The 15,146-nt window shown below is 40.2% G+C and overlaps 1 long non-coding RNA gene across 6 annotated transcripts; it reads right to left on the bottom strand.

Annotated features, from left to right (window-relative positions):
• Positions 1–6,904: 6,904 nt before the first annotated feature.
• On the bottom strand, positions 6,905–14,872 carry LOC129865430 (uncharacterized). Of its 6 annotated transcripts, none has more exons than XR_008761369.1 (6): positions 14,799–14,872; positions 13,953–14,044; positions 9,425–9,524; positions 8,925–9,313; positions 8,637–8,821; positions 6,905–8,185 (listed from the first exon to the last, which is right to left on the bottom strand). It is a non-coding gene; the product is annotated as an uncharacterized LOC129865430 (long non-coding RNA). The 6 variants fall into 6 exon arrangements; XR_008761370.1 differs by lacking the exon at positions 14,799–14,872 and adding an exon at positions 8,352–8,394 and having other exon boundaries at positions 13,953–14,317; XR_008761368.1 differs by lacking the exon at positions 14,799–14,872 and adding an exon at positions 14,123–14,317.
• Positions 14,873–15,146: the final 274 nt, after the last annotated feature.

The following is a 15,146-nucleotide window of genomic DNA, read 5'->3' as shown; positions in this document are numbered from 1 at the left end:
AACACGTATATGGTATGAATCAGAACTCAAAAGACCAGATTCCATGTGTTTTCTTTCTGTTTACACACTGGGAAAAGATCAGATATGTATCAGATATACCAAATAAGTGTCAAAAGATCAGAACTGGGCTGCCTGTGTAAACATTAAATGTTTCAAGCTATTATTTTAACAAAACTATTTAAGAATAGTATCCTCTTTTATACACTGAGACCGACTCTGTTCAACAGTAGGCCTATGCGTGTCCAGCAAAGGCCAACATGATATTACCTGATATCATACTACAATCTCTATTTTGCCGGACTTAAATCTAAAAAAACATAATTTGAAAATGAGCCAGAAATACAAGAGTATTTATTTTATATGTAGGACATAAAGCATGATGAAACTAAGAGGCTCAAAGTAAAAGTGTAGTTACTTACTAACACAAGTAGCACAGCCTCATACAACTGTCTGAAACATACCGTTGAAGTCGGAAGTTTACATACACCTTAGCCAAATACATTTAAACTCAGTTTTTCACAATTCCTGACATTTAATCCTGGTAAACATTCCCTGTCTTAAGTCAGTTAGGATCACCACTTTACTTTAAGAATGTGAATGTGAAATGTCAGAATAATAGTAGAGAGCATTATTTATTTCAGCTTTTATTTATTTCATCACATTCCCAGTGGGTCAGAAGTTTACATACACTCAATTAGTATTTGGTAGCATTGCCTTTAAATAGTTTTACTTCGGTCAAATGTTTCGGGTAGCTTTCCACAAGCTTCCCACAATAAATTGGGTGAATTTTGGCCCATTTCTCCTGACAGAGCTGGTGTAACTGTGTCAGGTTTGTAGGCCTCCTTGCCCGCACACGTTTTTGCAGTTCTGCCCACAAATTATCTATAGGATTGAGGTCAGGACTTTGTGATGGCCACTCCAATACCTTGACTTTGTTGTCCTTAAGCCATTTTGCCACAACTTTGGAAAAATGCTTGGGGTCATTGTCCATTTGGAAGACGCATTTGAGACCAAGCTTTAACTTCCTGACTGATGTCTTGAGATGTTGCTTCAAAATATCCACATCATTTTCCTACCTCACAATGACATCTATTTTGTGAAGTGCACCAGTCCCTCCTGCAGCAAAGCACCCCCACAACATGATGCTTCCATCCCCATAGCTAGCCATGTGGCGCAAACGTGCCCAACTTCACCTGACGCAAAGAAAAGAAAAGAAAATTCCAAAACTCGCAATAAACGTTCAATAAACTGATGCAACTCGGTTGAAAAAAACTACTTTATGATGTTTTTATCACATATATCAAATAAAATCAGAGCCGGAGATATCTACCGTGTATACCGAAGGCTTTTCAGAAGGCAATCTGGGGTTCCTTCTCGCGCCTTCGAAGACAATGAAATTTCCAGACACGTCATTCCAAAAGCTCTTGTTCGACCTCAGATCAAGCTAGACACCCCATTCCACCTTACTGCCTGTTGACATCTAGTGGAAGGCGTATGAAGTGCATGCATATCCATAGATTTCAGGCAAAGTAATAGGAAGCCCCTGGAACAGAGCCTCGATTTCAGATTTTTCACTTCCTGTCAGGAAGTTTGCTGCAAAATGAGTTCTGTTTTACTCACAGATATAATTCAAACGGTTTTAGAAACTTGAGAGTGTTTTCTATCCAATAGTAATAATAATATGCATATTGTATGATCTAGAATTGAGTACGAGGCAGTTTAATTTGGGCACGATTCTTTCCAATGGGGAAACAGCGCCCCCATATGGACAAAAAGTTGGTTGAGGTTTTTCCTCCAGTAGTAACACTGTTCAGAATGAGGCTAGAGGGAAGTGTGCTCTTTGTTAGAGGCGCATGACCTGAAAGCTAGCTACATTTTGTTTTCCTCCAGTATTGAACAACAGATCATCCCGTCTTCAATTTTATTGATTATTTCCGTAAAAAAATACATAAAGTTGTATTACAAAAGTATTTTGAAATATTGCTGCAAAGCTTACAGGTAACTTTTGAGATATTCTTTAGTCACGTTGCACAAGTTGGAACCGGTGTTTTTCTTGATCAAACGCGCCAAATAAATTCACTTGTTGATATATATCGACAGAATTAATCGAACAAAAGGACCATTTGTGATGTTTATGGGATATATTAGAGTGCCAATTGAAGAAGCTCGTCAAAGGTAAGGCATGAATTATATCTTTATTTCTGCATTTTGTGTCACGCCTGGAGGGTTGAAATATGATGGTCTGTGTTTGTTTGGTTGCTATTCTCAGATAACAGCATCGTTTGCTTTCGCCGAAAAGCATTTTTTAACACGTTGGCTGGATTCACAACAAGTGTAGCTTTAATTTGGTATATTGAATGTGTGATTTCATGAAAGTTTCATTTTTATAGTAATTTATTTGAATTTGGCGCTCTGCATTTTCACTGGATGTTGGCCAGTTGGGACGCTAGCGTCCCACATATCCCAGAGAGGTTGTTCTTAGGTATGACGCTGCAAACTTGGCACACCTGTATTTTGAGAGTTTCTCCCACTCTTCTCTGCAGATCCTCTCAAGCTCTGTCAGGTTTGATGGGGAGCGTCGCTGCACAGCTATTTTCAGGACTCTCCAGAAATGTTGGATCGGGTTCAAGTACGGGCTCTGGCTGGGCCACTCAAGGACAGACTTGTCCCAGAGCCACTCCTGCGTTGTCTTGGCTGTGTGCTTAGGGTTGTTGTCCTGTTGGAAGGTGAACCTTTGCCCCAGTCTGAAGTCCTGAGCGCCCTGTAGCAGGTTTTCCTCAAAGATCTCTCAGTACTTTGCTCCGTTCAGCTTTCCCTCAATCCTGACTAGTCTCCCAGTCCCTGTCGCAGAAAAACATCCCCACAGCATGATGCTGCCACCACCATACTTCACCGTAGGGATGGTGCCAGGTTTCCTCCAGACGTAACGCTTGGCATTCAGGCATTCAGAGAATCTTGTTTCTCATGGTCCGAGAGTCCTTTAGGTGCTTTTTGGCAAACTCCAAGCGGGCTGTCATGTGCCTTTTACTGAGGAGTGGCTTCCGTCTGGCCACTACCATAAAGGCCTGATTGGTGGAGTACAGCAGAGATGGTTGTCCTTCTGGAGAGTTTTCCCATCTCCACAGAGGAACTCTGGAGCTCTGTCAGAGTGATCATCAGGTTCTTAGTCACCTCCCTGACCAAGGCCCTTCTCCCCCGATTGCTCAGTTTGGCCGGGCAGCCAGCTCTAGGAAGAGTCTTGGTGGTTCCAAACTTCTTCCATTTAAGAATGACGGAGGCCACTGTGTTCTTGGGGACCTTCAATGCTGCAGAAATGTTTGGTACCTTTCCCCAGATCTGTGCCTCGACATAATCCTGTCTCTGAGCTCTACGGACAATTCCTTCGACCTCATGGCTTGGTTTTTGCTCTGACATGCACTGTCAACTGTTGGACCTTATATAGACAGGTGTGTGCCTTTACAAATCATGTCCAATCAATTGAATTTACCACAGGTGGACTCCAATCAAGTTGTAGAAACATCTCATGGAAATAGGATGCACCTGAGCTCAATGTCGAGTCTCATAGCAAAGGGTCTGAATACTTATGTAAATAAGGTATTTCTGTTTTGTCATTATGTGGTATGGTGTGTAGATTGATGAGGGAAAAAAATATTTCATCCATTTTAGAATAAGGCTGTAATGTAACAAAACGTGGAAAAAGTCAAGGGGTCTGAATACTTTCCGAATGCACTGTACATGCACTTGCACTCTGTACAAGAAAACAATGATATAAAATTAAAGAAAACTAATAGTACACTACTTCTACTTATAAAACAATTGTCTACAAATTAAAAGAACAAAATAATTTATCATAGCGCATAGGTTTATGATCAGAGGCGAAGTGTGAGTGAAGATGCTTTACAGGCACCTTTGGTGTTCATGATGATATAAACCACAAAGTGTAAGGGTTGATATGAAGTCACGTGATTGGGGAGAAGTGTGTGTGTGTGCGTGTGTGTGTACTTTGTACGTGTGTGCCTATAACTGTGTGTGTTCCCTGTGTGAGTGTCCTTCTGTTCCTTTTCTCATAACCTGAAGTTGCTGCGACAAGACACAAATGTAACAGATTAGAGTGTGGGATACTTCATCACAATGCTTAAAACATAATGAGCTCCTCGTCTGTGATTTGGAGAAGATGGCTTCCGTGTGATAAGGTGAGTGTGTTGTTCTGTTCCTTTGTGAACTCATTGAGATGATAGAAAGACTCCACTTTGAAGTCTATGTTGTTTTGTCGATTTTAGTTACTTAGAAATAGTTTGACGCAATTTTCTGGAAGGAAATATAGTTATGAATTATATTAATAAGCGCAATAAGAATCCCAGGAGAAAGGCTCACAGGGGAAACCTCTGCCATATAAGTCCAACATTCAGCAAGAAAGTTAAAGATGGATTTCTCTCAAATCTATGCACATCCAACATAAATAATGATATTCTATTTCTGTGATTTACACAATTCCCAAACAATGGTCACCCGAACCCTGTTAGAAAATGAGCTCTAGAAAAAAAAAACGAAAATAAATAAATGCAGACGTTTCTGTGCAGACAAACTACTCCAAAATATCTGTTGTACTTCATCGTAACATTTGTGTCAAATATGTTGTACATCAGTTGTACAACTTGAGCGTGCAGAGGGCCAGTATGTGTCATTGTTAATTGTAAAGAGAAAATGATCTGCATTCCGCAATCAATACTGGAGCTATTTATATTTGAGTAATTTATCAGAAACTCTTAATCAGCATTGGATACAGTTAGCGCATTCACCTTAAAAGGTTAAATCCACTCAAAAACGAAATGTTGGTATTTTTTTACATTAAGTCCAGTGTTGTTACAGTCCAAAGTGTTTTGTATGTCACCAGTCAAGTTTTCACAATATTGGACTTTCAAGACGCAAAGTGCCATTAGCCACATTATCAGGCCGGTGACACTTTGCTTCTACTTAAACTAGAACTGACTTCTATTGGAATGATGCCGATTTATTACAAAAACATTTATGAGATCAAATGTAGCCAATCCATTTTGTTATTATAGAAAACAGACATGTACTGTATCAGTTAAACCAACCATACACTGTGTTTACTGCAATAAATACCAGAAAATGATTGATAAAACTTAACACAACTAAAATATGTAGCAGGTATTGTAGATTATTTAATATGAATTTAATCTTTACACTTTATCTGACAAAACTTCCGTATATCCTTTCAATTGTAGATAGTGAAAGCACAGGAGGTTGGTGGCACCTTAATTGGGGAGAACGTGCTCGTGGTAATGGCTAGAGCAGTCAGTGGAATGGTATCTTAATGCCATTCCATTCACTCCATTCCAGCCATTATTATGAGCTGTCCTCCCCTCAGCAGCCTCCATTGAGTGAAATAATTCCTTTGCTTGAAGCATCTTAACCACAGATGAGGGTGAATATCTTCATAATAATTATTTTTTTTACACTTTTTCTCCCTAATTTCGTGATATTCAATTGGTAGTTACAGTCTTGTCCCATCGCTGCAACGAACCCGGGTCTGTAGTGACTGGGGAGGCGGGTGAGTATCTTCTGACTATCTACTGATTTTGTTGGAGAGCTTTATGTTAAATCATATAACTAAGGAATCTATTGCCATGTGTTTGATCCCATTCCATTCACTCCATTCCAGACATTATTATGAGCCGTCCTCCCCTCAGCAGCCTCCATTGAGTGAAACAATTCCTTTGCTTGAAGGCATCTTAACCACAGATGAGGGTGAGTATCTACTGATTTTGTTGCAGAACTTTATTCATATAACTAAGGGATCTTTGTATTCTGTATTCTGTCCATTAATGATGCTATTTCTTTGTCAGATGTCATCATAAAAGACATAAAACTTGTTCTGATTGGAGGTTATGGAAAGAATTCAGTTGGAAACATCATCCTAGGACTAAATAAGTTTACACGGTGGACATCATTTTAAAAGACATATGTGAAGATAGATCGTAATTGGCACATCACATTGCTTCGCACACCAGGCTCCTTTAGACATTTAAATAGTGACAATCATATAAAATAGGAAACTGTACATTGAGTGCAAAGCATATTTAGCCCTGAACCTCACGTCATCCTTCTATACTGAACAAAACTATAAACACAACATGCAACAATTTTACTGAATCATAGTTCATATAAGGAAATTAGTCAATTTAAATAAAAAAATGATGCCATAATCAATGGATTTTACATGATTGTGGAGGGGCGCAGTCATGGGTGGGCCTGGGAGGGAATAGGCCCACCCACCTCCCAGGCCCACCCTTTTCCCCACAAAAAGTCTTTATTACAGACAGAAATACTCAGTTTCATCAGCTGTCCGAGTGGCTCGTCTCAGATTATCCCACAGGTGAAGAAGCCGAATGTGGAGGTCCTGGGCTGGTGTGGTTACACATGGTCTGTGGTTGTAAGGCCGGTTGGATGCACTGCCAAATTCTTTATAACAACGCTGGAGGCAGCTTATGGTAGAGAAATTAACATTTAATTATCTGGCAACAGCTCTGGTGGACATTCCTGCAGTCAGAATGCCAATTGCACACTCCCTCAACTTCTGTGGCATTGTGTTGTTACAAAACTGCACATTTCAGAGTGGTCTATTATTGTCCCCAGCACAAGGTGCACCTAAGTAATGATCATGCTGGTTAATCAGCTTCTTGATATGCCACATCTGTCAGGTGGATGGATTATCTTGGCAAAGGAGCAATGCACACTAACAAGGATGTAAACAAATTGGTGCACAAATTGGAGAAAAATGTTTTTTTTGTGTGCTATGGAACATCACATGGGATCTTGTATTTCAGCTCATGAAACATGGAAGCAACACTTGTTGCATTTATATTTTTGTTCAGAATAGTTATTAAAGTAGGTTGCAGGAAGTCTAAACTTTGGAAAATAACAGGAAGGCAGGCATTGAACACACTTTTACTGAAGCAGTTTGGGACCACACCATGGTGTTGATGACCTAATAAAACAATGTCAAAATAGGTATCACGTTTTCCATACAAATAGAAAACATGATACAGAAGCTCCTGAAAATCCAGACAAAACAGCTTAACAGATAAAAACATTTTTTATTCAGGAGAATCCCATTGAGTCAGGCTATTCATTTAGGTGCAGATGCATATCCGTATACTAAACGGAACCGAAAACACCCCAGCCTGTTTTGATCACAGATCCTGAGCATTTCAGCGGTTTGTCATTGATTTAGACCCACAATTTCTTACAGATTTGATACACATTTAAATAACGGTTAAATAAAACATTAAAAAAAACATGAAGACCTATATTTAATCAGGATTTGACAAACAAAAGCCTGACTAGGATCCTGACTTCCCCCACTTCATATTTGTTACCAATTACCACATTGTTACTTACCTTACAGATCACAAAGTCAGCTAATTTGCACCCTATTCATATGCAAATACATTTGATTCACACACTGGCTTGTCTGGCTGGCATGTTTTCATTTTAAACAGGCCTTCCCTTATCTACACTGAAATAATATTAGTCCTCTATTATGATAAAAAAAAACATAGCTCATTAGTACACCCTTGTGGTTGACTATATCTATTGTATGTCTTACGATACAACCATTAATAATGTGGAACAAATACCATCAAGGGATACGTTACAATTCACAATAACAAACACCTTATGAAACAGTTGTGAAAAACAATCTAGCAATAATTTAGATTTAAATACATAAACGTTGATATTTCATTGGTACATGTGTCAATTTACTTTCAGATTTTTTGTACACTCACATGGCAATCAGACTGAAATACTGAATTCTGGTGTGTGGAATAGAGAGGAGGTGGGTGCTGTTTGGATGAGAGGTTCTGCCTGTCACTTGTTTTCAACAGGTAGTAAGTCTTGGAAGGTGGACTCAATGAGGGAAACTGCAAAGTCCAGGCGCTGCTGCCCTCTTGGTTCTGAGTGTTTGCAGTGCTAGTGTTTTTAGCTAACCTGTGCAGCTCACATTATGTGCCCTGGATGATAGTTTTCTTGCTTTTTCTTGGCAGATAATGACAACTTGACAATAACAGTAGCTGATGTAATGAAAAGTTGGACAGTGGTTGGTAATGGAGGACATCAGGTGGATCCACGTCTGGGTGTTAGGCAGAACCCCTAGGTCCTGGAGAACAGAAGCAGAGTAAAGGGAACAGGGTAGGAGACAGACGTAAACAAGCAAATGTTAAATTATTAATCAGGCATGTAAAAATACAGTTATTGAATTATTTAATTTGAATGTTTGATTAGACATGCAATAATGTTAACGGCAGACAGAAAAGAAAGGATACCCATCTCATTTTTGATGTCAGTGGGGTTGGTAAGGGATGGTCCCTGGAAAAGATAGAGATGAGTTGTGAGAGAAACTCCAGGGTGGTGTCATGAGCACTGGAGTCCTACACCTTAACGGTACTTACCTGGAAGTGGTGGTTACTTAACGTGACCCAGTGGTTAGCCTTGAGATTGACTATTTGGAGAAACCACTGGGCCAGTGTTGGTACTGCTGACAGCATGGCGATGCCATCCACCACGAGTAGGCAATTGCAAATAGTTATCATCTGAGATTTTATATTCACCTTAACGGATGGTGAGCCCAGCTAGGAGCGAAAGAGCGCCAAGCTCTCCCAGGTCTCGTCTTCCTTTCGCCCTTCTTCCAAGCCAAGTAATTTGCCCGGATGTCGAAGCACTTGGTCCCCTTGATTCTCCTCCGGTGGCTCTCCTTTTTCCTCATATACCTTGTCCATGTTCAGTCTCACCGTGACTGATAATAGAAATGCAATTATATTTCATATTATTACAAATACATCTCTTATATAGCTCTTGGAAGGCCACAAAATAAATTAACAGCAGACAATAATTTTGACCTGGTCAAAAACCTTTACATTCTTCTCAGTCCGTGCCTGAAGGTGGTCCTTGAAGGCGTTCTGATCTGGTTCGACAACTTCCACCACATCAGGTGGAGTATCAGTGATCTCAAAAGTACGTTATACAAAAAGCAATAGAAAAAGTCAATCACACATTTTTTATACTACAGTATAGGCAATACTTTTATATACAAATGCATTGTTTACCTCAGTAAATAGCTGCGGACCCCGTCCGTACTGTAGGCAAAAGGGTGAGTACTCTGGAGGCTTGGACGCTAATGTTGGGTGCAAAGATAATTACCTTCAGGTTGTTCTGCCACCATTCCTGGAACCCGTCAAGGCCTTGCCCATGGCAGTCTAGAGGGTGTGGTTGGTCCGTTCATCCAAACCTGGAGGAGGGGGTAGGAAAGGGATATCTATTGACAATGATTATGTATCATGGAAAAACAAAAACTACAACAAACCATTGGTGACAGAATATAACCTATAACATCCATAACTTGTTCCAGAGTACACGACCTCGGTCACTCAAGATGACCTCAGGAGAACCATGGGTGTTGAAGACATCATCGCCTTGGAGGTGGCCTCGCCAGTCGGGTCCTTGATGGGTATCATACAAAAGAAAATACATGTTGGGTTCCAAGCAGCCTTTTTAAATGGGTTACAGAAGGGAATTTAGAGTTAAGTACATTCTCTTCTTTTACAGACCTTAATGGGTATTGCCTCCACCCACTTGGTAACATAATCAGTCGCCATCAGGCTAGACTGGTACTCACTTAAGCAGAAGGTGACAACTTGAAACATTGTGTTCTCTCTGATATGACATTCATTGAAATCATAATAATTTTAGATATAATAGAATGTGATCGATAACCAAACTTATTTCACATGCCCAGCTGTCCACATCCTTGACAATCCCATGCAAAAAGTGTATGTTGATTTTAGCAATCATGCGCTTCCCTCCGAAATGGCCAACGTGCATCTCGGTCAGCATGGGTTCTTTCTCATTTACATTTACATTTAAGTCATTTAGCAGACGCTCTTATCCAGAGCGACTTACAAATTGGTGCATTCACCTTATGACATCCAGAGAAAATCACCCTCCTGTGTGGCTGGCCATCCTTCCCCCATAGGTACATGTGATTGACTAACAAGTTTGAAGACAAGAGTTGTTGAAATACTCAAGTCTATGTAATTTTGCACAACTGACTTTCTCCATTTCTCTCTCCCTCCCAATCTCTCTCTGTCTTTCACTCTTTCCCACCTCTCTTTCATTCTCACCCTTTATTTCTCCCTATTCTGTCTGTGTGTCTGTCTAGCAAAGATACCTAGTTAAGGGCATTTGGAATGACCATAATTGCTTAGACCTATCTATTTGATTGATCAGAGTTAACTTATAACTAGATACCTCAATATGACAGTCATAACTAAATGTATAACTAGCAACTTCTGGATGATCAACTACCTAGATTGAAAATGGCTGTTCATAGCTAAATCCTTCCAGTTATGTAATAGAAGCGAACTGCTTAACGTTACTCTGAATAGTGAATTTCTGCCCCCTACGAATGTTGCGCCTCTTGTCGAGATCAGTGGTGCCATAGTACTTCGCCTGGTTGGAAAGATTCAGTGGTGCCATAGTACTTCGCCTGGTTGGAAAGATGAAATAAGACCTCCTCGAGGGATGCCATTGAAGTGCAAGCTAACGTAACATACAAACTGAAAACTACAAAAACAATTAGCTAGCTAGCTAAACAAAACTGTCTGGCTAGCGTTAGCTAGGCTGATGTAAGTAAACAAGTAACGTTGACGAGCTATTTAAATCCAAAACAACTTCAATTATTTATTCCTATTTAACAATATTTTGTTATATAAAGACAAATATATGGTAAAGACAAATAAACACTCGCCATCTTCTTCTAACGGTTGTTAGACTACATACGAGGTCTTCTTTGATATTATGGCGGTCTGCATACAAATGTCACAAGCGCATGCCGCCGCCCACTGCCCTGGCTATATATCAAGCCAAATAATTAACAAACTGCCAACGCCCATCCTACAGGCTCTGGGGCCTGAGAAAGAAAAGCATCTAAGGACAGTGATCTTTTTCAATGTTTCGGCAGTCATGGAAACCCAAAAACCTTTCTTGCAGGGGGACACTATTTGGCATGATTTTTCAATTGTTTTCCATAAATGACTACTGTAGTGGAAGGATGAGAAGGTGATAATACTCCTGACAGGCTGGCGTTCCCGTGGAAGTTGTGGGCTTACTGACTCCAGGAGAAGTGTGTGAATTAAATGGTCATGTTTGGATTGTTCACGAGTTCGTAAAGAGATATGAATTTTGATATATTTTATTGCACTGTTCAGAGGGAGCGACAAGAGTGCGCTCCTATCATTTAAATATAGTTGATTAGATTAGAATCTGGTTGTTTTCCTTTCTTTAACTTTTTCCTGCGCCATACTGTATGTGTACCCAATTCGGCTAAATGTAATGCTATTAATAAGCTTGAAATGTTTTCCTATTATTTTGCATAGGTTAACCATTGTGATGAATGTGCAGTTGCACACCGGGACAAAAATCATACTTTTTGAAGATATGTCTGATGAAACAAAAAGAGAACTGTTTGGCCATAATGACCATCGTTATGTTTGGAGGAAAAAGGGGGAGGCTTGTAAGCCGAAGAACACCATCCCAACCGTGAAGCACGGGGGTGGCAGCATCATGTTGTGAGGGTGCTTTGCTGCAGGAGGGACTGGTGCACTTCACAAAATAGATGGCTTCATGAGGAAGGAAAATTATGTGGATGGAAAATTATGTGGATATATTGAAGCAACATCAGCTTGGTCGCAAATGGGTCTTCCAAATGGACAATGACCCCCAAGCGTACTTCCAAAGTTGTGGCAAAATGGCCTAAAGACAACAAAGTCAAGGTATTGGAGTGACCGTCACAAAGCCCTGACCTCAATCCTAAAATTTGTGGGCAGAACTGAAAAAGCGTGTGCGAACAAGGAGAACTTCAAACCTGACTCAGTTCCACCAGCTCTGTCAAGAGGAATGGGCCAAAATTCACCCAACTTATTGTTGGAATCTTGTAGAAGGCTACCCTAAACGTTTGACCCAAGTAAAACAATGTAATGGCAATGCTACCAAATACGAATTGAGTGTATGTAAACTTCTGACCCACTGGGAATGTGATGAAAGAAATAAAAGCTGAAATATATTATTATTATTATATTTATTATATTATTATTATTATCTATTATTCTTACATGTCACATTCTTAAAATAAAGTGGTGATCCTAATTGACATAAGACAGGGACTTTTTACTAGGATTAAGTCTGGAATTGTGAAAAACTGAGTTTAAATGTATTTGGCTAAGGTGTATGTAAACTTCCGACTTCAACTGTATATTGTATTGTACTGTAAGTGCTATGGATTTATTGTTACACAGAGTGTTATTTTGTTTGTCAGGCAGCTGATAGTTCAAAGAGGGAGCAACACTTACAATGACTTACACTTACAAAGCTGTAAGCAACACTTACACTTACAATGAGTTGATTAGATTTGAATCTGGCTGTGTTTTCCTGTCTTTTGTAATAACTAGCAAAGTGCAAAGAAATGTTAATTCACGTTCGGCGTGAGTTTCTGCTTGAATTTGGTTAAAAGGACAGGGAATTTGTTCATACCTTGAGAACTTGCTACCAAGCTCATGTGTGTTACAGACACACACATTTTCACTTAGAGACCATTCTGAACTGAAGACATGTGTTACCATGTTGTTTTAACCTATTGGTGATAGTCATATACTCTGTTATTCCGTAATGTATAATGTATTTCATGTACACTAATTGTTTGAGTGTCAATTATTTCATCCTACTAGTTCAATAGAGTAACTGCATTCCTCGTTTAACAGAGTAATTATTTGATTGACTAAATGCTTATTTGAAAGGTCTATTGGTAGTTGTTATTTACACTATACACATACTGTAGCATATTCTTGGGTACCACCTTGACATCTCTGATCTGCTTGCCTCAATTAATTCATGCTAGAACATTGGTTGCCAGAATTAGCTACTTGTATCCAGTCTCGTAATAATTGCATAACGGTGCAAATTAGATCTGTTCATTATAGTCATACTGAGTCGGTGATCCTCCAGAGAAGCACAGGGCCTGTTGCATTTATTTTTTATAGAAAACCACGGCAATATAGGCCTACGCTCGGGGGAAAAAAAAGGTGCTATCTAGACCCTAAAAGGATTCTTCCGCTGTCCCCATAGGAGAACCCTTTTTGTTTCCAGGTAGAACCCCTTTAGTGCCTAGATAGAACCCTTTTGTGTTCCATTACACAGATGGTTCTACATGGAAACCAAAAGAGTTGTTACTCGAACCAAAATGGGTTCTTCTATGGGGACTGCCATATAACCCGTTGGAACCGCTTTTTCTAAGAGTGTACTCAACAAGTTCAACCTGCTCAGTTTACACAATTTCACACACTCCAACATCTGCCTGTTATTCAAAATAAAACGCAATATAGCACCACCACCTTTGAATGTTTTCGTCAACCTCTGCTCAGACTTAAATAGCAGTGTCCCAAGAACCTCCTCCAGGGGTGATTGTAGCGTCCTCAAACTACCAAACTGCCTTCTCATACAAAGCAATAAAGACATGGAATGGCCTCACCTGAACATGGATTAATTAAGTCAAATCAGACGTGCGCACACTGAATTTGATCTAATAGGCCAAAGTGACATTAATGCAACAGAATACACACTAAAAACACATTACATTTCAATAGGAGCAATACTTCACCTTTGCTTACTTTGATTAGATTATGTGTTTGTGTCTTTTACAAGTCAAATGTACACTAGCCTACTCCCCTATCGACACAGTAAATCATATTGCCTACGTGCTTTCGACAAAACGTTATCAACAAAACATTTTTTTTTCCAAATAAATCAAATTTGACTTATAAACATAGGCATAAATATTTCCTAACGATATCACAACTTAAATATAGCCTACTTACTCCTCAATTGGATCAAGGACATCTTGGTAATTATTTTTCATAGTTTCTAAGGAAACTATCTGGGGCAGACACTCGAAAATCGCTTCTGCCGCCTGTAAAAAAAAAAAAAAATCAAACAAATGAATGTCTGTGTCGCTGCCGAGCTCTCAAATATCGTGACAGTCTCTCACTCTGTGGAAGGTCACTGCTATCCGGATTCCTTGGGACGTCCTTACTCTAAACCTAACCATTTTACATTTATACTTGATAGAGGTAGGAACACCCCAAGGATCCCGAATAGCACAGATCCTCTGGGAAAGTCTATGAACTCCTCTATTCGACTAAAAGCCGTGGACGCAACGATTATTGGTTGTCGGATTTAGCCAACTGGGAACTGGTAACAACACAGTCTGTGATTGGCTAACAACGTTTAGATCTGTATACAGCGAGATAAGATAACATACTGTAATGAAACCGGCAGGGAGCAGGTCTCGAACCCTCGACCTCCTAGCCCGAGGTCCGGCGCGCTATCGACTGTGCCGCAAAAGCATGCTCGAGCGGCAGAGTCGATTTCCGCGCTTATAAACCCAGGGTCGTTACACTACTCCCTCCTTTCAAAGAGCGCGTCCTCGCGCTAGCTTGCGACTTTACGTCTTACAGGAACGCGCTCACCGGCCAAGCACACGCACTGTCGTGGATGCGAGGTCCGATCACTTCCGACACCAATGTAATGAAACAGGCAGGGAGCAGGTCTCGAACCCTCAACCTCCTAGCCCGAGGTCCGGCGCGCTATCGACTGTGCCGCAAAAGCATGCTCAAGCGGCAGAGTCGATTTCCGCGCTTATAAACCCAGGGTCGTTACAATACCATGAGGTGTTGAGGGAAAGACAGATTAGCTATAGATTGGACATCATGTTTTCTAGGCCATTCGCGATAACAGGAAATACACAAGCGTAGGCTACACTATAGTTAAAGGTGGGTACGTCAGAATGTCTGCTTGCACGGGAAAAATTGTATGTTTCTAACATTTATGGTTGAGATTTAATTAATATAAATATAAACTAAGCACATTATGACTTTCATTAACACGCGGCGCAGACGTTAGTAACAGGCTGACTACACCGTGCGCGAGCGTTGCAAAATTTATTTAGAAATCTATGTTATTCAATTATTGCACCCACACTGCTCCGTGCGCCAACGAGCGTCTGCGTTGCC

This window comes from Salvelinus fontinalis, chromosome 11 (genome assembly GCF_029448725.1).
Source record: "Salvelinus fontinalis isolate EN_2023a chromosome 11, ASM2944872v1, whole genome shotgun sequence".
NCBI lineage: Eukaryota > Metazoa > Chordata > Actinopteri > Salmoniformes > Salmonidae > Salvelinus > Salvelinus fontinalis.
This window is presented reverse-complemented; position numbering and strand designations above follow the sequence as displayed.